This window comes from Planococcus citri, chromosome 5 (assembly GCF_950023065.1).
Source record: "Planococcus citri chromosome 5, ihPlaCitr1.1, whole genome shotgun sequence".
NCBI classification, from domain to species: Eukaryota; Metazoa; Arthropoda; class Insecta; order Hemiptera; family Pseudococcidae; genus Planococcus; species Planococcus citri.
In genome coordinates, this window is record NC_088681.1 from 11,888,260 (window position 1) to 11,913,653 (window position 25,394).

Sequence of the window (25,394 nt, forward strand, 5' to 3'; positions counted from 1 at the left end):
TTATAGTAGCCTTAGTAGGAGTAGCGATGTAGTAGGAGTTATCACATTACCATACTTGCAGTTTAAGGGAGTTATTCTATTAATCCTCGCTAGGGTGATGAATAATTTAATCATCGCTAAGGGGATGAAGGCATATTTTAAAGATCAGTTATTGTTAAAAAGAAGGTAGCATTTGATATTCACATTATAAAGTTGAATTTTTAGTCTTGTAAATTTAATTCAAGTTTAATCGTCGATTTTAAATGTTAGTTCTGTAGTCCGTAACCCCCCCCCCCACAGTGGGGTGGGCCATGAGCACCCTTAAAACACCTGTAATTCAAAAACTTACAATGAATCCTAAAAACATGGCACAATAATATCCTCCATTTTGTTTTTAGGGTCGCAGAATACGAATTTGACAATATTTTTTCTGTAGGGGTGAGGGGGTGGAGGGGGTGACAAATTCAAAATTTGGCAGTAATGATGTGTGATATGTCGAAATGTATGTTTTTGAGGGTGTAGATCACGAATCTGACAATATTTTTTTCGTAGGGGTGAATGGTGGGGGATGAAGGGGCTAAAAACGGTGAAAATTCAAAATTTAACTATAATGATGTGTGATATGTGGAAATGTTTGTTTTTGAGATCGCAGAATACGAATTTGACATTATTTTTTTCGTAGGGGTGAATAGTGGGGGATGAAGGGGGTGAAAAATTCAAAATTTGACCATAATAACGTGTGATATGTCGAAATGTAAGTTTTTGAGGGTGTAGATCACGAATCTGGCAATATTTTTTTTCGTAGGAGTGAATGGTGGGGGATGAAGGGGTGAAAACGGTGAAAATTCAAAATTTGACCATAATGATGTGTGATATGTCGAAATGTATGTTTTTGAGGTCGCAGAATACGAATTTGACATTATTTTTTTCGTAGGGGTGAATAGTGGAGGATGAAGGGGGTGAAAATTCAAAATTTGGCAGTAATGATGTGTGATATGTCGAAATGTATGTTTTTGAGGGTGTAGATCACGAATCTGACAATATTTTTTTCGTAGGGGTGAATGGTGGGGGATGAAGGGGGTAAAAACGGTGAAAAATTCAAAATTTGACCATAATGATGTGTGATAGATGTCAAAATGTACGTTTTCTAAGGTGAAGGAAGGGTGAAGGGTGGGGGATGAAGAATTGTATGTTGGGGAGCCGTCAAAGTCCCAGTAAGAAAAAATTTGTAACATTTTAACAAAATTCACTATGATTGTTCACTACAATTGACTGTGGAGGTCGTTGGGTCACTTTCGGTTAAAAATGGCAATTGACATCTTGAAATACACTATCTCAAGTATTACCAGCCACTGGAATTTCCCGAGCATCTTCGTGCAAAAATTTTTTATATTCAATTTATGCAGCCAAGTAGGCAAAAAACGGAGTTTTAAGATGAATTTTATCTCTATAATCGCTTTATAAAAACTGAAATCCAGTAAATTGATGAAAAGAACTTACTTTCAGTTGAATTATTCATACTTGGTACATTTCGACATATTACACATATTATAGTCAAATTTTGAATTTTCACCGTTTTTACCCCCTTCACCCCTAACCATTCACCCCTACGAAAAAAATATTGTCAGATTCGTGATCTACACCCTCAAAAACATACATTTCGACATATCACACATCATTATTGCCAAATTTTGAATTTTTCACCCCCTTCACCTCCTCATCCCTCACCCTCCACAAAAAAATATCGTCAAATTCGTATTCTGCGACCCCAAAAACATAAGGGAGGATATTATTGTACCATTGTTTTAGGATTCATTGTACGAGGGCCGTTTCAAAAGTAAGGTCGGGCATGCTCGTTCTCCGGAACTGATAGCACTAGCAAGCTGAAATTTGGAGGAGATGTTGGGTAGGTTTCTACGAACACATTCGTTTTTAGTTTATTTCATTTGGTTGATTTGTTCGCGTGTAAGATGGTGTCAAAGTTGAAAATGAGTGGTGACGTGCCGTCCAATTTTGAAGCTCACGGTATAATTCAATTTTTATGGGAAAAACAGGTTTCCGGGGCCAAAATTTATCATAGAATATGTGCCATGTATGGAAAAGACAATGTGATGATGAAACGGCGTGTTTCGAGGTGGATAACACGTTTTCATGAAAGTCGAACGAGCACACGTGACGAAGAGCAGTCTGGGCGACCTTTCCATCCTGAATCTTGCCGATTTCGTGTGTGCGTACTCTCTTGGACGAAGTTCGTGATCGACGATACACTGTTTCAGATGTTCACCACGAGATGGTGCTGTTTTGACATCAAATTGTCTTTAGCATACACTGCGCATAGTCTATGATAAATTTTGGCCCCGGAAACCTGTTTTTCCCATAAAAATTGAATTATACCGTGAGCTTCAAAATTGGACGGCACGTCACCACTCATTTTCAACTTTGACGCCACCTTACACGCGAACAAATCAACCAAATGAAATAAACTAAAAACGAATGTGTTCGTAGAAACCTACTCAACATCTCCTCCAAATTTCAGCTTGCTAGTGCTATCAGTTCCGGAGAACGAGCATGCCCGACCTTACTTTTGAAACGGCCCTCGTAAGTTTTTGAATTACAGACGTTTTCAGGGTGCTCAAGGCCCACTGTGCCCCCCCCCTCTTCCTCCCCACTCAATAAAAATTATTTCAAGTCCAACTATTCTCGAGGTTTGGATAAATTGAGACTGAAATTAAACTGGTTTCTTTGACCACGTTTTCGAAAGAATCACGTGATTTGAGAAAATTGTGTGAAATCAGAGGACTGAGGTTCTTGTTCACGTGAATTGAGTCATTTTTCAAATATGTAGGTAATTTTTCTGATGCAGCATTCAAAAAATGAAAAAAATTGACCCTCACGAATAGCTCGCTTGTTTGCTACAGTTTCCTTCGGAAAAAAATTTCGAACGCTTCAAAGAGCAAAAAAAACATCACTGATACCCCTGTCTCTCTCCTTATTTCGATCCTATATACAATACATATATGCAGACGTACACTTTGAAGCGGTTTATTAAAACCATCGGTTAAAAGAAGAACCAAGAAAGAGATCAGCGAGAGCACCAAAAATAAGAAAAAAAACTTCTCATGATTTATTCAACAGCTACCTAAGCGCGCGTCTATTACGAAAATACATTTAACCGGGTCTGTATGAAATGGGAAAATTTTTTTATTACTTTTCTTATCTTACAGCCTCTTTTTTCGTCGCCCTTTGCTCGAATAACTCAGCGAAGAATTTTTCTTATGCTTATTTTAAAAAGCATACAACTCGGTTCCCAGATATACAGATAGGTATACTTTTTACGAATCGGGTCAAACAACGCAGCAGATCTTATCATCACGAGAAGTATATACTCGACAATAACTCGACAACTCGAGTGTACAGAGGATGTTACGAGGGGGGAAAGGATCGAGATACGAAGTACCCACCAAAAAGTATAAAAGCGATTAAAAGGCGGTAGTTGCTTGTATATTGTAAGTTGTACTGTCGTTGTATAAAAGTTTCCAGCGAAACCGCTCCCGCACACCTTACGAGCCCTACAACTTGGCCAGGATAATCAACTTTATCATTAACACGATCCAACACGCAGGACAACACAGCAGCATTAACGCTACTGGCATGGCAAGGAGGCCTCCCTTTACTCGTTTTCTAAAATCTACTTAATTCTCACAAAACGAGCTTCTCGCCTGCAGTTACGACAAATACTACTTTTTCTTTTCATTATTTTCGCTTCTTTTCTCCTCCTGGTCTTCTTCATCTTGAGCGGGAACCGTCACGTTACATTTTGGTGTGAGAGGAAATGGCAGCTTGATAAGATACGAAGGAACGATAGAGAAAAAATATGGCGATGGCGTTTCAACTATAAAACGTAAGAGATGAAAATCGCCCAGTTTTTGGGCCAAACGAGCGTCAAATGATATCCGTGTGAGTAAAGTCAACAACGAGGCGGGTCGTTGTCGTCTTCGGGCGTCATTTTCTCAAAAAATGTATCTAGCGTAATTATCTTCTCTGATATTTTTCTCCAAATAAGCCCTGTTCTTTGCTCTCGCGTTGGATACCGGTGACGGTGCACTTGCAGATACACTGTAGAGTGTAGAGTGTAGAGTGTAGGTAAATGTAACTAGGAAGAGGAAACGTGAAATGAAAAATGTCATAATTGGACAAAAGAGGTACTGTGCAGCGAGAAGATAGGGGTGAAAAAATGACACTCGACTAACAATGTGACATCACCTTTCGATGTTTACTCTAACCTCCTGTATGTCGCCGTTGTCGTCCTTTATAATGACGGATATCATCCGGAGTTCTTTTATACTCGTACGTATATGAACGTGTATTTCATATCGCACATGTAGGTACTTTGACATGATTTACTCCGTTTTTCCAAACTTGCGATTAGACGACGCTGTTGAAAGGAAATTTTGACGGCGAGAAATTGAAAACGATAAGATTTATTCTTTCATTTTGACGAACGGAGCAGTAGAAAAATGTTCATCTAACCCCCTCCACCCCTCAAGGTTACCGATTATGAATTTTTTGAAGTTTTTTCGAAGTATAGGTAACAAACCCACAAATTCAGTCTGTTTGGGAAATCGCTCGAAATGTTTTGAAAATGAGCATCACTGGAGCGATTCACATTCTTAGTTCACCAAACGTACCAATAAGTAGGTACTCCAATAGTCCGGCATATGACGATAGGAATAATTGCATACCCCCTCCCCCCCGGGATCATCTGAAACAACTTTTTCTTAAAGGGGACATCCTAAGGAACATTTTAAGGCCAATTTCTCCCTCCCCAAAAGTTGGCATTGCTAACAAAATGGCGGCCATTTTGATTGACAGGCGATGAGGTGAACTGAAATCGCAGATTTCACTTTTCAACATTGAATTCGCACGATATTTTTTGAACTGGACAAAGCTAATTCGAAGCGCATGCAAAAATTCATCATCAGCCAAAAATTTCAAGAGCTGAAGAGCATTTTTCGATTTTTGGTGAATTGAAAATCAAAAGGCCAAAAATGGGCAAAAAAACAACATTTTACCTAATTGACCTAGAAAACTGAAAGTTAAAATATACCCTGTTTACAACTTGCCAAATCGATTGGAAACGGTTTCAAAACGTTTTGAGCAGTTCTGGAGCCTCCAGGAGATTTTTGAAATTTGAAAATTTCATCAAATGACGTTGAAAATCCGAAATTCACGCTGCACTTCAACTTAAGCACGCTATTAAGTCGACTACTGGCAGGTTTCAGTAATTTTGAAAACTCCAGCGACTTTATGAAAATTCTTACGTAGATTCTTGAAACTTGAAATTTCCACGAAATTTCATCAAAATGCAGTTAGAAAAGCCGAAATTCATTCTGTAAATTAATTTCAATACGCTATGACATCGACTGCAGGTAGATTTCAAGTCGTTTCGTAGCCTCCAGCGACTTTTTAGAAAACTGCTGGAGCCTCCAGCATATTTTCAATGATCGAAATTTCCACAAAACTTTACCGAATAGAGTTGCAAATGCGAAATCTAATCCGCACTTGAATTTCAACTCGCTATCAAGTCGACTGCAGGTGATCTCGAGTCATTTTGGAGCCTCCAGAGATTTTTTGAAAATTCTTAGAGCCTCCAGGAGATTTTTGAAAATTGAAATAACCACAAAATTTGATGAAATAGAGTTGGAAAGCCGAAATAAGATGAAATTCAGTTCACATCTTATTTTTGACATTATTCCGAGGTGGATTGCTGGCGGTTTCAATCCGTTTTGGAGTCTCCAGCGGCTTTTTAAAAACTTCTGTTTTTCAAAAAATACCACAATATTTGTGCGAATCAACTCGAGCACGTTCTGTGCAGAGTGAATTTTGGCTTAACAACCCTACTTGATGAAATTTAAGTTTTGAAAATCTGCTGGAGGCTCCAGAAATTTTCAAAAAGTCCCTGGAGGCTCCAAAATGACTTGAACCCGCAGTCAGTCGACATCACTGCGTATTTTCCAACTCTATTATACGACATTTTGTGGCAATTTCATGTTTTGAAAATCTGCTGGATTCTTCAGGATATTTCAAAAAGTCGCTGGAGGCTCCAAAATGACTTGAACTCACCTGAAGTCGACTTCATAGCGTATTTTCCATCTCTATTTGATCACATTTTGTGGAAATTCCAAGTTTCAAAAATTTCCTGAAGGCTCTAGAAATTTTCAAAAAGTTGTTGGAGGCTCCAAAATGACTTGAACCCGCAGGCAGTCGACTTCATTGCGTATTTTACAACTCTGTTTTTTTGATGAAATTTTGTAGAAATTTCAAGCTTCAAAAATCTGCTGGAGGCTCCAGGAATTTTCAAAAAGTTGCTGGAGGCTCCAAAATGACTGAACCCGCAGACAGACGACTTCATAGCGTATTTTACAACTTTGTTTGATCACATTTTGTGGAAATTTCAAGTTTCAAAAATCTGCTGGAGCCTCCAGGAATTTTCAAAAAGTTGCTGGAGGCTCCAAAATGACTTGAACCCGCAGTCACTTGACTTCATAGCGTATTTTCCTACTCTATTTGATGATATTTTGTGGAAATTGTAAGTTTCGAAAATCTGCTAGAGGCTCCAGAAATTTTCAAACAGTTGCTGGAGGCTCCAGAATGACTTGAACTCGCCTGCAGTCGACTTCATTGCGTATTTTCCAACTTTGTTTGCGTATTTTCCAACTCTGTTTGATGACATTTTGTGGAAATTTCAAGTTTTGAAAATCTGCTGGAGGCTCCAGGAATTTTTTAAAAGTCGCTGGAGGCTCCAACATTACTTGAACCCGCAGGCAGACGACTTTATAGCATATTTTCCAACTTAATTTGATGACATTTTGTGGAAGTTTCAAGCTTCAAAAATCTGCTGGAGGCTCCAGGAACTTTCATAAAGTTGCTGGAGGCTCCAAAATGACTTGAACTTGCTTGCAGTCGACTTCATTGCGTATTTTCCAACTCTATTTGATGACATTTTATGGAAATTTCAAGCTTCAAAAATCTGCTGGAGGCTCCGGGAGTTTTCAAAAAGTCGCTGGAGATTTCAAAATTACTTAAACTCGTCTGTAGTCCACTTGATAGCGTGTTGATATCGAAGTACGGATCGGGTTTTGGATTTACAATTCTGTTCGGTAAAGTTTTATGGAAATTTGAAATTTCAAAAATCTGCTGGAGGCCCTAAGAACTTTCAAAAAGTCGCTGGAGGCTACAACAAGACTTGAACCCGCGGTCAGTCGACTTCACAGTGTATTTTCCAACTGTATTTGATGATATTTTGTGGAAATTTCAAGTTTCGAAAATCTGCTGGAGGCTCCAGAAATTTTCAAAAAGTTGCTGGAGACTCCAAACTGACTTGAACCCGCAGTGAGTCGACTTCATGACATTTTGTGGAAATTTCAAGTTTCAAAAATCTGCTGGAGGCTCCAGGAATTTTCAAAAAGTCGCTGGAGGCTTCAACATGACTTGAAACCGCAGTCAGTCGACTTCATAGCGTATTTTCCAACTCTATTTGATGACATTTTGTAGAAATTTCATGTTTCAAAAATCTGCTGGAGGCTCCAAAATAACTTGCACTCACCTTCAGTTGACTTGATGTCGTGTTGAAATTGAAGTGCGAAGATTTCAAATTTCAAAAATCTCCTGGAGGCCTTAAGAATTTTCAAAAGGTCGCTGGAGACTCCAAAGTGACTTGCACTCACCTGTAGTCGACTTGATATCGTGTTGAAATCGAAGTGTGGATTGGATTTTGGATTATCAATTCTGTTCTGTAAAGTTTTATGGTAATTTCGAGCATTAAAAATCTTCTGAAGGCTATCTAGGAATTTTCAAAAATTTTCTGGAGGCTCCAAAAGTGACTAAAACTTACCGCAGTTGACTTGATAACGTGTTCAAGTTAAAGTGCATCGTGAATTTCGGATTTTCAACGTCATTTGATGAAGTTTTGTAGAAATTTCAAGTTTCAAAAATCTGCTAGAGGCTCCAGAACTGCTCGAATCCGTTTGAAACCATTTCCAATCGATTTGGCAGGTTGAAAATAGGATATATCCCAAATTTCAGTTTTCTACGTCAATTTGGTAAAATTTTGATTTTTTTGATCATTTTTGACCCAAAATTGATTTTTTTAAAATTCTCCAAAAATCGAAAAATGCTCTTCAACTCTTGAAATTTCGGCTGGTGATGAATTTTTACATACTCTTTCGATTTAGCTCGGTCCAGTTCAAAAAATTTCTTGCGAGTCCAATATGGGAAAGTGAAATCCACGGTTTTGGCGCTGACCTTATTCAATTAAAATGGCCGCCATTTTGTTCGTAAGACCTATTTTAATTTGGCAAATTTGCTTTAAAATGTTCTTCAGGATGTCCCCTTCGAGAAAAAAGTTGTCCCAGAGGACCCGGGGGGGGGGCAATTATTCCAATTGTCATAAGCCGGACTATAAGTTGACTATAAACTAACTTTATGTATTTCAAAATTACCCCAAGTTAAGGGCCATAACAACATTTCAAGACCGAAACTGCTACTTTTGAACGTCTTTTAAAGCGAATACCGACGTATGCAAACAAAACATCACGCCAATCTTTTACCAACAACCTCCCTCTCCCCTCCTCTTATCCAACCTCTCTCTATCTTTCTCTGTTATTCGGTGGGCAAGCTGAAATCCGCTCTTATCATTTCTGCTTGCATCGTTTACTCTGCGCTAACAAACTACTCTTAGGTAGGTATTTTCAGCCCAAAATTTCGTCTCCGGTTTCGTGTGCGAATGACGGCGCAGCGATGTCTTGATAAAAGCTTCTTCCTCAAAGTACAAGTAGTATATACAGTCAAATGCATGGCAAACACAAACATGACGAGCGTTGTTTTACCAAACATTTTGACGTGGTCTTTCAAAATGTATACGTCGTCGACATAATGTACGAAAACTACGTACTCGCCGCATAATGTTTCTTATTCTACGCGTATATATTAATAAAAACACAAACAAAACATCTCTCCGTCTCTTTCACTCCTTAGTGGGGTTGAAAAGTTGTAAATACCTTGGCGATGGCGTATACCATACTAAAAGTTAAAACTTGGGAAGAGAGGATACAAGAGGAGCCGTATTGTTTAAATTATTATATAACAACCTCGTTTTCTTCTCGTTAGCTCGTATATTTCCTCGTCGTAGTACTTAACTCTGGTACGCAAATAAATTACGCCAGCCAGTGTAGTTACTGGTGGTGCACCCAAAGAAAGCAGATTGTTACAGTATCCCAGAGCTTGCCTCATCGTGCCACTATTTTCAAACGAAAATTACGCCCCTCGCTCCCTCAGCAGCCCGCGAATAAACGTTTAAGAGAGACAAAATACCGGCAATTTTTTGCTTTTGCTTTTAAATCGCGTAATTATTATAAACTTAAAACTTGCTCGTTAGATCCAAGACGAGTATAGAGGTTACATTCGGGGTGAAAGTTTCTTCAAAGCGATATTGTTGACGACGACGACGACGATGATGATGATGCTGCTACACAAGGAGACTGAATATACGGGGCACAAAAGTCTTATAATTTGGCAACCAACTGAACTCTTTTATCTCGGTCGCGACTTAGCTTCGTCAAGTTAAAAGGGGAAAAAAAGCAACTTAATCTGTTCCTAAGCGCTCTATACAGCTCCCTTTTCACTTCGACTTTCGAAATGCTAATTAGCTCGCGATTTTATACCCAGCAGCCAGCAGCCGACTTTTATCGCATTTAAAACTTGGAGCAGACCGCATAAGTTCACATTTTAATGCTTTGCTAAAAAGCTGACTCTGCTGTGCCTTCGTTTACCAAAGTTACACTTTTGAATGTAAACATTCGCTCGTGTAGTTCGACCGAAAGTAAACACAACTAGATGTGTATTACAAGCAGTTTAGGACGGCAACGAAAACGTATCTTTTCTGTTGTTTAGTTGTTTTCTCTATTATCTCTTGGACATTCATTCATTCATTGCAAAAGAAAAAAAAAATACGCACGCATAATCTTCTATTTTGAATTCTCATTTTCATTCCAAAATTTACTGTCTTTTTCATATATTTCCTTCCACTTGGTTTTTTCCTCCTGTAAACGCCAAACGGGATTATTTAGAAAGGTTTTGACCAGAAATGAAGAATTTCTCAAAAAAATGTTTACAGACTTGATTTTTTCCTAATTTGGTGTCCTCCATTCACAGGAACCAGTGATTGTTTAGCAGATCATTGGATCAAGAGAGGTTGTTTCTTGTGAGAGGGAGGGAGGTTGTTGAGGAGTTGTGTGAAGGCCACGTTGGATGTAAAAAAGTACTACGAAAGTTCAAAAATTGCAACCCCACTCTTGTATTTTGCTCCAACAAAAAAAATCTGAGTTGTTTTGGCGATTTTTGCATTACTGAAAAAAGCTCTCAGTTTTTGAACATTTGGAACTGTTTTTACTTAAAAATCTGTTAGAAAATCCAAAAGCACGGGCTAGTTTTTGTGTAAACATTGCATAAAAAGCCCCAGTCGACTTTTGCGATTATTTTATTAAAGTATGTACCATTTTTTCTTTAAAAGTTGTAAATAGTCTTCGTTTCTTTGGAAATTTGCAAAATATCCCATTTTTGCTACAATTGCAAAAAATTCCAGCTTTGCCAAAATTGCAAAAAATCCCATTTTGGACAAAATTACAAAAAATTCCCGGTTTGCAAAAATTACAAAAAATTCTAGTTTTGCCAAAATTACAAAAAATTCCAGTTTTGCAAAAGTTGCTGAAAATGTCATTTTTTCCTAAATTACACAAAATTCCAGTTTTGTCAAAATTTCAAAAAATCCCATTTTGGCTAAAATTGCAACAAATTCCAGTTTTGCAAAAGTTGCTAAAAATTCATTTTTGCCAAAATTACAAAAAATTCCCGTTTTGCCAAAATTGCAAAAAATCCCCTTTTTGGCCAAAATTACCAAAAATTCCGGTTTTGCAAAAGTTGCTAAAAATTTCATTTTTTTCTAAATTACAAAAAATCCCATTTTGGCCAAAATTGCAAAAAATTCCAGTTTTGCCAAAATCATAAAACAGTCCATTTTTGCCAAAATTACAAAAAATTTCAGTTTTGCCAAAATTGTAAAAAATCCCATTTTGGGCAACATTACCAACAATTCCAGTTTTGCAAAAATTTCAAAAAATTTCCGTTTTGCAAAAATTGCAAAAAATTCCAGTTTTGCCAAAATCACAAAAAATCCATTTTTGCCTAAATTACAAAAAATTTCAGTTTTGCCAAAATTGCAAAAAATCTCATTTTGGCCAAAATTACCAAAAATTCCAGTTTTGCAAAAATTACCAAAAATTCCAGTTTTGCAAAAATTGCAAAAAAGTTCAATTTTGCCAAAATCACGAAAAATTACCGTTTTGCAAAAACTGCAAAAAATTCCAGTTCTGCCAAATCCACAAAAAATCCATTTTTGCCAAAATTACAAAAAATTTCAGTTTTGCCAAAATTACAAAAAATTTCCGTTTTGCAAAAACTGCAAAAAATTCCAGTTCTGCCAAATCCACAAAAAATCCATTTTTGCCAAAATTACAAAAAATTTCAGTTTTGCCAAAATTACAAAAAATTTCCGTTTTGCCAAAATTGTAAAAAATCCCATTTTGGGCAAAATTACCAACAATTCCAGTTTTGCAAAAATTTCAAAAAATTTCCGTTTTGCAAAAATTGCAAAAAATTCCAGTTTTGCCAAAATCACAAAAAATCCATTTTTGCCTAAATTACAAAAAATTTCAGTTTTGCCAAAATTGCAAAAAATCTCATTTTGGCCAAAATTACCAAAAATTCCAGTTTTGCAAAAATTACCAAAAATTCCAGTTTTGCAAAAATTGCAAAAAAGTTCAATTTTGCCAAAATCACGAAAAATTACCGTTTTGCAAAAACTGCAAAAAATTCCAGTTCTGCCAAATCCACAAAAAATCCATTTTTGCCAAAATTACAAAAAATTTCAGTTTTGCCAAAATTACAAAAAATTTCCGTTTTGCAAAAACTGCAAAAAATTCCAGTTTTGCCAAAATCACAAAAAATCCATTTTTGCCTAAATTACAAAAAATTTCAGTTTTGCCAAAATTGCAAAAAATCTCATTTTGGCCAAAATTACCAAAAATTCCAGTTTTGCAAAAATTACCAAAAATTCCAGTTTTGCAAAAATTGCAAAAAAGTTCAATTTTGCCAAAATCACGAAAAATTACCGTTTTGCAAAAACTGCAAAAAATTCCAGTTCTGCCAAATCCACAAAAAATCCATTTTTGCCAAAATTTTAAAAAATTTCAGTTTTGCCAAAATTGCAAACAATTCAATTTATGACAAAATTTCAAAAAAAGTCCCTTTTTTTGCCAATATTGTTGAGTTCTGATTTTTCAAAATGCATCAAAATAGTAAAAATGCTTAGTTTTAAAAAAAATCAATGTCCCATTTTCATAAAAATTTTAAAAAAGCCTCATTTCTATGTTTTAAATTTTAAAATAATACATACCAGTATGAACTTACTTAACTAACTATTCACTAGTCCTATGCCAAAATTTTAATTGAAAAAAACTCTCTGATTTTCTGTCAAAATATTGAATAATTAAATGTCCCATCGAAATTTCAAGAAAGTCCAATTTTTACCAAAATTTGCAAAAATGTTTCAGTTTTCCTTATCAAAGTTGTAAAAAGTCTTGGATTTTTTATGAAATCTGCAGAAAATCTCTTCTATTGTAGAATTTGCAAAAAAACCGAAATTTTTTGCACCAAAAATTTCAACGTCTTACTTTCCTTTTTAACAAGCTTTTCAAAAAGTCCCATTTTTAACAAAATTGCAAAACAGTTGCTCGAGTTTTTTTTTGCCGAGTTGTAAAAAGTTTTAGGTTTTTTGTGAAATCTGCAAAAAATCCCTTTTATATAATTGCAAAATAATCCGAGTATTTTTTCAAAGTTTCAAACTACATAAATTATAAATTTTTCGTCTCAGTTTCAAAGTACATAACTCCATTTTAGTCGAAATCGCAGGAAAAGTCTCAGTTTTTTCGTCAAAGTTGTAGAAAGTCTTGGATTTTTTTGCAAAATCTGCCAAAATTTATTTTTTTGTCAAAACAGCGAAAAAATTCAAATTTTTTGCCAAAACTTCAAGGTCTAAATTTTTTATCAGGATTTCCAAAAGTACTAACTTTTAACAAAATTGCAAAAAAAAAGTTCCTCGGGTTTTTTTTTGTAAAATTGTAAAAAGTTTTAAAGTTCCAGTATTTGGCCAAAATTGACGTTTCAATTTTTCATCGCAATTTTAGAGAGGTCCTATTTTGGCCGAAATTGCAAAAAAATTAGTGTTGGTTTTGTAAAAGCTGCAAAAAATCTTGAATTTTTTTTTTCAAAATCTTCAAAAAAAAACTCGTTATTTGTCTCAAAATTTCGAAAATTCAAATTTTTGGGTAAAACGTCTTCGAGGTCTAAATTTTTTATCGTGATTTCCAAAAAAAGTTTTATTTTTAACAAAATTGGAAAAAAAATTTTTTTAGTCAAAATTATGAAAAGTCGTGCAAAGTTTGCAAAAAATCTCCTTGTTCGTGATAATTGCGAAATAACGTCCCAGTATTTTCTAGAAATTTCCAAGTCTCAATTTTTCATCATAGTTTCCAAGAAACTCCGTTTTAGCCGATTTTGCAAAACAAAAATTTCAGTTTTTTCTTCAAATTTGAGAAAGTCTTGGATTTTTTTTGCAAAATTTGCAAAAAATTTCTGTTTTTTAAATTGCAAAAAAATCAAGTTTTTTGAGAAAACTTTACGGTATAAATTTTTCGTAGGGGTTTCCAAAAAGTCGCATTCTTCAACAAAATTTCAAAAAAGGTTCTAGTTTTTTGTCAAGTGTATTAGAATGTCTTAGGTTTCTTGCAAAATCTGTCAAAAGTCTCCTTTATTGTCATAATTGTAAAAAAGTCCCAGTATTCTGCCCAAATGTGCAAGTTTGAACTTTTTAGCACAATTAAGAAGCCTCATTTTTTGGAAAATTGCAAAAAATTCCTTGTTTTTTTGTCGAAGTTGCAAAAAGTGTTGATTTTTTGCGGATCTGCCAAACTCCTGTTATTGTTAAAATCATGAGAAAACATTTCACTAGTTGAAGTGTGATGTACTCCTCTACCTTTTCTTTTCATTTTATTATTCAAATATTGAATTTAATTTAACAATTGCTAATTAACTAATCGATTTCTTGTTTTTTCTGTTTCAGGTGAGTATTGAATTTTCACATTTTCATCCTTGTCTGTAGAAATGACTTGAGTAAGTTATTTTTCACGATTAATTTATGAAAGCAACCCATCTAATGCCGATTTTTTTTGGTTTATCATCTCCTCATCGACGTATTGCCACAACGAATAGGGATCAATGGATCATTATCGAGTAACCCCACGCGAAACAGTACCAGTGGTCACCAGTGGTATACCATTGATGGTCAGTGGTAACCACTGATCACCAATGGTATTTCAGCTGGTTTTTACCACTGGACTATTTTTCCCACTGATAATCAGTGGTGCCACTGATATTACCAGTGGTATAACAGATGGTTTTTACCACTGGTAGATATTTACCACTGGTAGATATTTACCACTGGAAAATAATGTTACCTCTTGCCTACCAGTGAACTTCATACCAGTGATACATTTTTACCAATGGTATTTTGGTGTAACCAGTATAATACAGTCAAATAGGGATTTCACCTGGAATAAATTGGGGGAAAATTTTTTTGCGCCAAAATGTTCAGGATGGTGTCCTAAATACCCACCCTAAATCCGCCTGGAGCTTCTCCCCCCAGACCCACATTTGTGCCCCCTAGCACAGTTCTTCGCCATTTTCTCCCCCGCATTGCATTTTAGCGAAAAATATGTGGTTAGATAAAAGAATCTACGTCAAATTTCCGATCTAATGATGTATCAACTTTCCTTGTATGTTCAAGGGGGTGGAATTACAAATTTACAACCATTCAAAAAAGGGGTGTTTCCTGAAAAATACATAAAGGATATAGACGCCTAAGGGGGGTGAAATGGTCCCCGAAAGCGTTTGAGTTGATATCATCATGGAAGGTGGGTACGATGGAGAAACTTGCGTGTGAAAAATTTCAGATCCACACCCCCTCCCCTTTTCTGAAATTTCAATGACGCTTTTCTCAGCCCCATGTTGATCGATTTTGAAAATTTTTCTGGAAGTTATGTATATCCTTAGTACGTATCCCCACAAAAATTTTCAACCCCCTCCTCTCATATTTACTCCTCAAAATGGTGTAAAAATGAGTCATAGGGAGGGTTGGGGTAAAATGGGAATTTTTGGGAAAATAAGCAAGTATTAACGAGTGGGGTGTCCTTTTCTTATGATTCGATACCACTGGGCACGAATATGACGTCAGATTTTTTGCTACCCTCATCTAGCTCTCTCCAGAGCACTTAGTCCCTTCAATTTTCACTATTGCTAAAAAGCATGAAAAAATGAAAAAACGCTATTTTAGTTGATTCAAATTATTTTTCATCTCCATTATAAAAATCTGTACCTATTTTTTACTCAAAAAGTTATTCAAATCATATATTTTCCTGTCATACAAGAAATTAAATAAAATCAATTTTCCAGTCTAAAAATTCCTAAATTTACTTGGTACACGTAACAGGCGCGCCGCGCTAGAGTCGCGCTTGTTTCTGATTGGCTGATGAATGGTTCCGAGATAAACTGCATTAGTTGCGGTGCCGCGTGTTGAAATCCACACGTGGCATTTGATTTAAATTTTAACGGTCAACGTTAGCCATGTGTTGTTTATGAATGAGAATTCCTTCTTTGAATTCATTGAATTGCAATTATTCGTGTCGGTAAATTTACATTTTATAATATAAGTAACGTGTGTGTAAGTTATAAGATTTGATAAACGTTGATTTTGTGGTTTTTGTACTCTAATTTTCGACAATGGATGACAAAGTGGCAGCTGATTCAGACTCGAAGAGTTATGATTACTCAAATGCTTCGTGTGTTTGCTGTGAATTTGTGGAGGATGACAATAGCGTAAGTGTAGGGTACAGCAACTGGCTCCTGAATTTAACTACAGATCTTTCGAAAATCATCGATGATCGAGAAACTGTTACAATAAACTGACCAAAAAACGTTGAAGTTAAACCTCCGGCAAAAATGAGAAAACAAATGAAAAATATCAACGTTGAGTGGGAGGCATGGAATGTGAAAATTCACGGACAAGGAGGTAGATATGCATACTTACATACAATTTGAACTTTCTCTGTATTATTTAGCATTATTAATCAACCAATTTTTCGCCAAATTAAGTTCGTAATTTGATTACCAATTCCTGTGGTCAGTATGCAAAATTGGCTGAAATTGTAGGTACTGCATGTTTTTACTTTTTTATTTCGTTTTCAGCAGTCTGGTATTATAAAAATTTAAAGCTGGTAACGCTAGCATTACTTGTAATATGTGCCTTTGATTGATATTCGTTTGTACATTGACAGATTGGCTCGCGATGTGTGAGATGAGAAAAAATTTAGAACAGACAGGATGCGCCCAAGTCAACAGAAGTGACCGGAAGAGTTTAAAGCGAATAAGTGATAGTTCAATAGATCGTTCTGAAGATTCCACATCTAAAAATGACATCAATTCAAATAAAATAAAGGTACCTACTGATCTACTTACCTCAAATTGTGCTCATAAATTTTATTTTAATGCGAATTTCATCTCAACGGATTTTTTGATAATGTTTTTGTTTTTCAATTTTGTATGTGTCACTACAATTGTTGCGATTTATTACGTGTCCTACTGACATGTCATCGAATGCATTAAGTATGATAAATAACACTAGGCAACTTTTTTGATCTTTTTTTTTGCATTTGGGTTGAAAATGGGCTTAATCGATAGTTTAGAAAGGGTCTAAACTATCGATTAAGCCCATTTTCAACTCGAACAGAAATATGCAGTTGCCTAGTGTAATTTGCATAGGTACTCGAATTTTCAAAACACACATTAACTGTAATTTAATTTTTTTTAACAGAAGTCCAGGAAACATTCTAACCAAAAAAAAATTGAAGGTTCTTCTCTTTTGATGGATGAAGTATTGAGAGTAAAATCTCAGCTGGAAGTAAACGATGGAGAAAGAGGCGAAGAAATGGAAAAATTAAGAAAGCGAAATCAGGAGCTTGAAGAAGAAATCGAAGGGCTGAAATCGCTCATAACATCACGAAAATGTAAGCATACCTACTCAAAGAGATGTGATGAATTTGCAATCATTAATTACGTACATCTACGAAAGTTATCAATTACCTACTTGTTTCAATTTCATAGCGTTTGGATCACGAATATTTGAGAAAAATCTGTTGCATTATACACAACATATTTGACAAATAGATGAGCAATTTTTCAAAAAATTTAAATATTTGGACAGAAATGTTTTTCTAGTACCTACCTATTTTAAATGAATTTTAAGCCCTTCAATATTTTTGAAAAAGCTGTATCATGTAACGATTAAAATAGTTACACTTTTAATAGATACCTATAGGTACTTGATCAAAAACTTTGACAATAATTTTTTTTGAAGAATTTTGAACTTGAAAATCAAAATGTAGGTACATAATTATTTAATTACGAGTATATTGATGGTTTGAAATTTTAAAAAACTTTTTTTGGGCACTTTTGAAATTGGGTCGTGATTTTTGGAATTTATTTGAAAAAATTATCATGATCGAATTACTTAGTTTAATTTGCAGTAGAAAATCAAAAATGATCACATACAACTTTATGTGAGCACTTTTGACGTTTGAAATTGGGTCACGATTATACAATTTGATACAATTTTTCAAGAAATTCAAATATTAAGAAGAAAACGTTTTTCGAAAATTTTAAAGGAATTTTCAATATAAAATAGGGTTACTTTTTTTTAGATTGAGAAAAGTGTCGTGAGGTCTATTGAAATGAGTAAAATTTTCAAAAATTTACAACAACCCATTTTTTGAGCATTTAAAAAAATTTCAAGTCTAGAATTGGGTCTTGATGCGTGATTTGCAGTAAGTAATTTTGAAAAGAATATCCAAATTCTCCATCAAAATATTTTTTAAGCATTCTGAAGGATTTTGGATCTAAAATTTATTGATTTTTTACATTATTTTCAATTCGTATTCATTGTATGTCTTTCACAGAGTATGCCAAGAAAGTGTTTGGGGAACAGCATCCATGACATTTCAAAGATTAACACCTACATTGGCGAGAAAATAAATGTAGCAATGAGTGGAGAATTCAACGAAGATTGGTGGAGCAGAAGCCCGAATACTTAATGATCTGTAGCCTACAATGAATTTTCTTTTTTTGTAAAAATAAAATTTCAGAAACGTTTTTAACATTGTATATAATTATACTTGATTTTTTGTTATATGGGTGGTAATATCAATGCTACTACCAGTGGTAATTATCAAAGAAACTACCAGTGGTAATAACCACTGGTAGTTTTTTTGGTAATTACCACTGGTACTGTTTTGCATGGGACAGTCTAGATATGAATTGGAATTGAAACTGATGAAGGTGACGAGTCGTAATTCCAGCCTTACCCCTTTTGGTATATTTTCTCTTTTTTTTTTTACTTCGGTTCAATGAGCGTCGAACGAACTCCTTTAAATACTTCGATTAGTAATTTTTTTTGGTCCCCTTACTAGATAACGCTAATGTAATCATTTTTGTGCTGAATTAGCCCAAAAATCACACTTGAGAGGCACTAAAGCCCTGTCAAACTGAAGAAAACGTATATTCGGAGTGAAGAGAGTCCTTCAATACCTTGTAAAAAAAATTGGGCCCTAGCGATTTTGAAAAGTTCTCCCCCCCCCCTTGAGTAACTGCGAAAATTTGAAATACGTCTTTTGTATACCTAACATTTTAGACCAAAATCTACATACCAAAACCCAAATGATTTTTTCACACCGCAAAAATGCGATCCAAATGAACACGTTTTTCTCCTAATACCAAAGTACTCGTAGATTTAAAACACAGTAGCAAGATCGTCGATGCAGAACTAAACGTCGAGATTGCTCGTACATGGGAATTGCTGCAGACAAGACGCGCGAATGAGTCCGCCGTGTATAACGTGAAGAAGATTAATGCCATTTCCCTTCTCTCCCTCATCCTCTTCACTATAGTCGCGTGCGAGATACACACGCCTTACATTATTCAAATTTCCACCGCGACACGTATCGAAATAAAAAGCTTGAAAAATGATAACCAAAAACGCTCGTGCTCCTCCTCGATACCGTACACATACATGAGGCCTCTATATATGCCGCAAAAGTGAACATCAGTCTGTTCACGTATACTCGTCAAAAAAAATCTCGTCTAGTACGAGCAACTTTCGACGTTTCACGATGAAAAAAAAAGCTATCTCGAACTTCGCCATCGAATAATTCGTAGCTAGTTTCGCCTTCATCGCGATGATGCATCATTCATCCATCCATCGTTCTTCATCTCCACTCTCTCATTGATATACCGAAGACGTTTCCGCGTTTATCTCTTCGGCACCACCGGCACCACCGGCAGGCACCTTCTTCGCAGCGAAATGTTGTGTAAACATTATCCGAAGCTTATTAACAGACATTTATACGCGAACGCGTGCAAGATACGAGTACCTATACTATACCATGCGGTGGCACCTGTCACTAAAACCGCTAATACCGTTTCGACGATTCACGTATATCGTAAACCCGGCGTACCCTTTGCCAGCCTTCCCCTTCTTTCCTCACCTTACCATCGTCGAACTCGAATTTACCACATAACACATAACAACACAACACCCCTCGGCCCTCACACAGCAGCAGGAACACATCTACCAGGACCAACCACCTCTCTATCTACACACACGATTCTATACGATAATCCGTTTCGTAAACTATTTATATCGCACCTTGATCATCCCCCTGTGTGCTTCTCCTTCCCCCCACCCCCACGTTACACCACTCGAAGAAACGAAACGTCGTCGGCGTCGCGCCAAAGCTGTCATCTTGCAAAAATAACCTCCTCCTGGCGCAGAACTCGAATCGTTTTCAAAATACCCCCACATGGCGATGGATGGCGTAACAACACAACAACAAGAACCGCGTGAACGAGCATCGTTCATCGTCGTCGTCGTGTCGGTTTAATCCGCGGTTACCAAAAATTCAACCCTTCTGCCGAGGGCGGAGGGGAGCAGATGCGATAACAATCGGACTACGAAGTAGGATAGGAGAGAGAATTTTCAACTGTCGCGTCTCGTTTTCATTAAATACACCGCAGAGTAGCAGCGACTCGACACAGAGAGAGAGAGAGAAAGAGAAAGGGAAAAGCTTTCGAAAATTCGCAGAACAATCGGCATAATTTCAATATTCCGCGTGTTTGGCAGAAACTTTTAATAGCTTATAGAAAGCAGCGCTGCTGCGCGACAGCGACATTTTCCATTCGAGAAAGTTTTCCGGAGCACTTATACTACTATACGTATAGACGAGTATAACGTGGTATAGGTTTAGCATTAGCAGTGATGAGGTATACGAATATTTCGCCCTGCTGTAGTATATATTAGTAGAAGACGTGAGCGGACGATATTTTTTTTTATCGCTTTAAATGAACCATAAAAGAATGAAACGTAATGCCAAAATAATACTCGAGACGGAAACGATAAGAAGTTTTTAATTGGAGCTGTTTTGAACGCCGCCGAGTGTTCTATGTGAGTGAGTATTATAATCCTCCAAAAAAACTCTTCAAAAAAGAATTACACCCCGCCCTCTCCACGGTTCCTAATGAACAACTTGCTCAGTGAACAAGAGGTGAAAATATTTCAGTAAGAAAGTGTTATGATATAATGGTGGAATCCGCCCTTAAGAAAAAATACCTACCACTTCACCAGATGGTATGAGACAAACTATGAAACAGTTTTGGTACCTAAAGCAAACATCCTCCAGAAAAATACCAAGGAGACAGAGAAATACGTAGAAAATATCGGTTGGCTGCACTTCATGAAAACAAAAAATGAGCCAAAAATTTGGGTGCTGACATATCTTCCAGACTCTGGTTAGATTATCAAACTTATTTGAGAGATCTGTCCGCCCCAAATTTTTGGTTCATTTTTTGTTTTCATGAAGTGCAGCCAACCGATATTTTCTACGTATTTCTCTGTCTCCTTGGTATTTTTCTGGAGGATGTTTGCTTTAGGTACCAAAACTGTTTCATAGTTTGTCTCATACCATCTGGTGAAGTGGTAGGTATTTTTTCTTAAGGGCGGATTCCACCATTATATCATAACACTTTCTTACTGAAATATTTTCACCTCTTGTTCACTGAGCAAGTTGTTCATTAGGAACCGTGGAGAGGGCGGGGTGTAATTCTTTTTTGAAGAGTTTTTTTGGAGGATATCAGTACTTTTTTTTGGTATGTTGTGATGAAGTGTTCAATTCAATAAATGAAAATAGCATTATTGGAGGCAGGAGCATGCAGAGAGTTGAAAGATTACCGGACATTTTTCATTCAACTTCCTGGAATAAAACTATGTAGAAGGGTTTCAAGGGATGTGGGGGAGGGTGACTGAAAATTTGCCAAGCTGTATAAAAAAAAAAAAAATACAATTTTGTCAGTAAAAAACTAAAAATTCTGAAAAATTCTCAGTTTTAGTTATTTTTATGCAGAATAACATATTTAAAAAGTTGGACTGGCATTTTTGTTCATTTTCGAGAAAAAAAATTACAAGTTTGGCACTAATTGCAGAAATACCATCAGAACCCTAAAAATTAAAATTTTTGCATTTTTGAGATATTATATCTATCAATGTGTAGCCGAATATTTGAAAAAAATTTCCTTCCCTCGGACTTTTACCATGCTGAAATTTCCGTCGACAAGGCTACAGCCTCTCCAAATGAACCAATTTTCTTGAAATTTTGCAATGTAACAGCAATTATGATGTAAATGACGACCATGGTACTACAAAAAAATTTTATGGTTTGGGGTGGATGGGTTGAGGGGGAAAAAAATTTTCCAATTAAGAAAAAGGCGGTCAAAAATGATTTTCTTAAAAATGGAATTATATTCCGAAATAACACGCTTATTTACATCACTGTACACAACTGGACTCATATCAGTTCAATGGCGAAGAACGTATCAAAAATTCAGAGTTAATTTTCCATTATTTTGTTATGGCTGGGAAACTCTACGTTCCACTTGACTCACTTGACCCACCCGTCCGTTCCACTTGAACACTTCATCGGCTAAAGTGGAACGAAAAAAGTTGATTAAAAACAAAAATTCTGGAGCACAAGTTTCTGAACCAAATTTGAAAAATGAGGAGTCATTTTGTAGTCAAAGGATGAGACTACACAACAACAACAATGTATTTACAGGTTTCTCAAAGTTGAAAAAGGTATAGTCACATTTTGGTGAAGTAAAAATCGTTCCACGTGACCCAGTTTCACCACTAGTATGTAAAACATTAAATTTTATGAATATGGCATTCTTTTCATTTGTTTAAAACGGTGGCAAAATTTTTCCGATAAGTATGTAGTATGTAGGTATCTATCACTTGCAGAATCATGGCCAGAAAAATAGTATTTCTAGTCAATTCGTTGACAAATTGCGGCATAAGGACATTTTTTTCAAATGTTCGTCTACACATTAGTAAAATTTTTCAAAAATTTCAATTATTTAGGGTTCTGGTGGTATATTTGCAATTAGTACCAAACATATTATTTTTTCTCAAATATGTGAATATGAAAAAAATGGCAGTCCAATTTTTTGATATATTATTCGATACTTTAAAACGACTGAAACTGAGAATTTTTTCAGAATTTTTACCCGCGGATACCTTGGTTATGTTTAAATTATAAGTTTTTAAATCAATTTTTTTATGTTTTTGAATGTGGCAACACTAATTTAGACATCATTCGTCGATCAATTTGAAAAAAGTTGAAAATTCTATAGCACGTACAACCGGAGTAATTTGCAACAGAAATTTTCCATTTCAGACCATTTTGGAAAACTTTGAAGCCCCACAGCTTCGCCGAAAAAAATCGAAAAAATGTCCGGTTTACATAATTCTTCATCGCTTGATGACCTCTAAACATTATCTGATTTTGAAAAAATCGATGACCATGACCTCTCGTGCAAAAATCCGCCGATTTGGCGTGGAATGAGTAATTAGAAGGAGAAGAAAATGCCTATATCAGTCGATAAAATTTTCAGTTGAACCCCCTCCCGCTTTCCAAAAAAACCTATACTCAGGCCCGCATAAATTCCTAAAAATCAAAATTTTCACGGGAATGATAACAAATAGGTACGGTAATTCAAACTATATCAAATTTCTACATTTCTCTTGAAGTTTTCAACTAGTTTCAGTGTTTCAGTTTTTGTACCTACTGTAAAGTTCAAAAAAAAAAAAAAAAAATCATTTGGGTGTACCGGTGTAGGTAACGAGTAACTTTTATTGAAAAATATTTGGCTACCAAAACGAGGTTTTCTTAAAACTTGTCAATTTTTTATCACTAATGTCAGTACGCGTTGCGCTATAGTGGCTGTGATAACAGAATTATGAGTAAGATCGATAAGTTGTAATCGATTAATCGATAATAAATCGATTATTCTAATTGCATTTGGGTATGTTTATGAATAATAATAATAAAATAATGATTCTTAATTGAATTATTAAGGTGAAACAAAAACTGATACAGGTGTACGTATATCAAAAGGCACTTCTACAATCTTCAAAGTACATTTGTACAAAATTTCAGCGTGATTCGTGCCCTATTCAAAGCTGTGGCTTTGTCTAAAGAAACCAAAATGGCGGAAATTTGTATTATAAATTAACTGTTCCTTTAGACAAAGCTACAGCTTTGAATAGGGCACGAATCACGCTGAAATTTTGTACAAATGTACTTTGAAGATTGTAGAAGTGCCTTTTTATATACGTACACCTGTATCACCTTTTGTTTGACCGTACCTTCAATTAATAAACTCGTCATTTTTTCAAAAATTTCCATTTTTCAGCATCTTTCAACGCAGCTCGAAGTTAACGTAATTGAGCTAGAAAGCTCAAATTTGGCATGAATATCAAGTTTGTACCAGAGAAGTGCCTTTTGATATTTTGGGTCAATTTTGAAAAATTTTGGGCCCAAAAAAGGGGGGGTGCAGGGTCAATTTTCAAAAAAAATACAATTTTTCATCAAAAGTCAATAATGGGTAACAAATCAAAGCTATATTTCAAATTTCATCAAAATTGGTTCAGCCAATCCTTCAAACTTTCAGTGAGAGCTGAAAACCAAAAGATGCCAAAATGACAAAAAATGGGGTACTTGAAACTTCGCGAATTTTCATCGTACAAAAAAAATTCTTATATATTCTGAAAGGTCTTTGAAAAATAAGAAAAAAAGTATCTTTGCGTTTTTTGATTAAACGCATAGTTTCTGAGAAAATTACGTTTGAATTATCGCTGAAAAACATTACGAAATACGTACAGAATATAACTCCTCGGAGGACGGTACCACATCCGCCTACGGTTTCGCAAACGCGCATGAAACCGTGGGAGGGCGGGGTGGCAACGCTACCGCGTCGCCTGATATACAGGGTGATTCGCGAAAATACCAAGAGGGGTTGGTTGAAATATGCGAATTAGGGGTCTGTTGTAGGTACGTATTGCTTCTATGGGAAGAGTTTGTGAGCAGGGTGAGGAAAAAGATTAAAAATGAACTGTTGTAAAATTCTTTGAAAGTGATCTCACGAGATCTATCAAAATTAGTTGGAATTTTGAGAAAAGGGCCTTCCCCTATAAGATGGGTGAAACGGCCTTTGATCCAAAATGGGTCTAGAGTGGCCCAAAAAGTCACCCTTGATGTAAAAACTCTCCATACAAATTTTTGGCCCCCCACCCCCTCCCCTTTTGGAGAAACTGCCCCCTAAACATCAAAAATTCAAAGATTAGTTTCTTGGAGGGGAGTTGATGAAAAATTTTAAAATTTTCACAGATTATGTACATCATATAGGGGTACACCCAGTAATTTTTTGAAATTTTTCCCCCTCCATTTTCTTAGTTTTTCAGGGGGTTGGAAATTTTGAACCCTTTTAAAAAAAATTTTGAGGGGGGTACATCGCTGAATATTTTTTCAGAACTTGACGATACCCTAAGGTATAACATGATAATTTTCCCAAGGTCCCAAAGGGGGGTGCAACATGGTCAAAAAAATGAAAGTTTGAAAAAAAACGTGAATCTCCCGTACTAGGAGTACCGCGCGTTTTGTCAACACTGTTCCACGGCACCACCGTGAGAAAACTTCACGTGTCGCGCGCTCTCGAAGTTGAAAAATCTTATTGAAGTACCATAACTGCCATCAAAGGTTTTTTTTTGGTGAATATTGTCTTAGATGGTGTGGTGAACAGCATAG

General features: G+C 35.8%; 1 protein-coding gene and 1 long non-coding RNA gene across 3 annotated transcripts in view; both read left to right on the forward strand.

Annotated features, from left to right (window-relative positions):
• Nucleotides 1-25,394, forward strand: part of Ggamma30A (guanine nucleotide-binding protein subunit gamma-e) — a 268,461-nt gene that overhangs the window by 161,412 nt on the left and 81,655 nt on the right. The gene's annotated exons all lie outside the window — the stretch shown is intronic.
• Nucleotides 14,223-18,354, forward strand: LOC135848142 (uncharacterized). The gene is made up of 4 exons (XR_010559315.1): nucleotides 14,223-16,219; nucleotides 16,485-16,645; nucleotides 17,021-17,213; nucleotides 18,162-18,354. It is a non-coding gene; the product is annotated as an uncharacterized LOC135848142 (long non-coding RNA).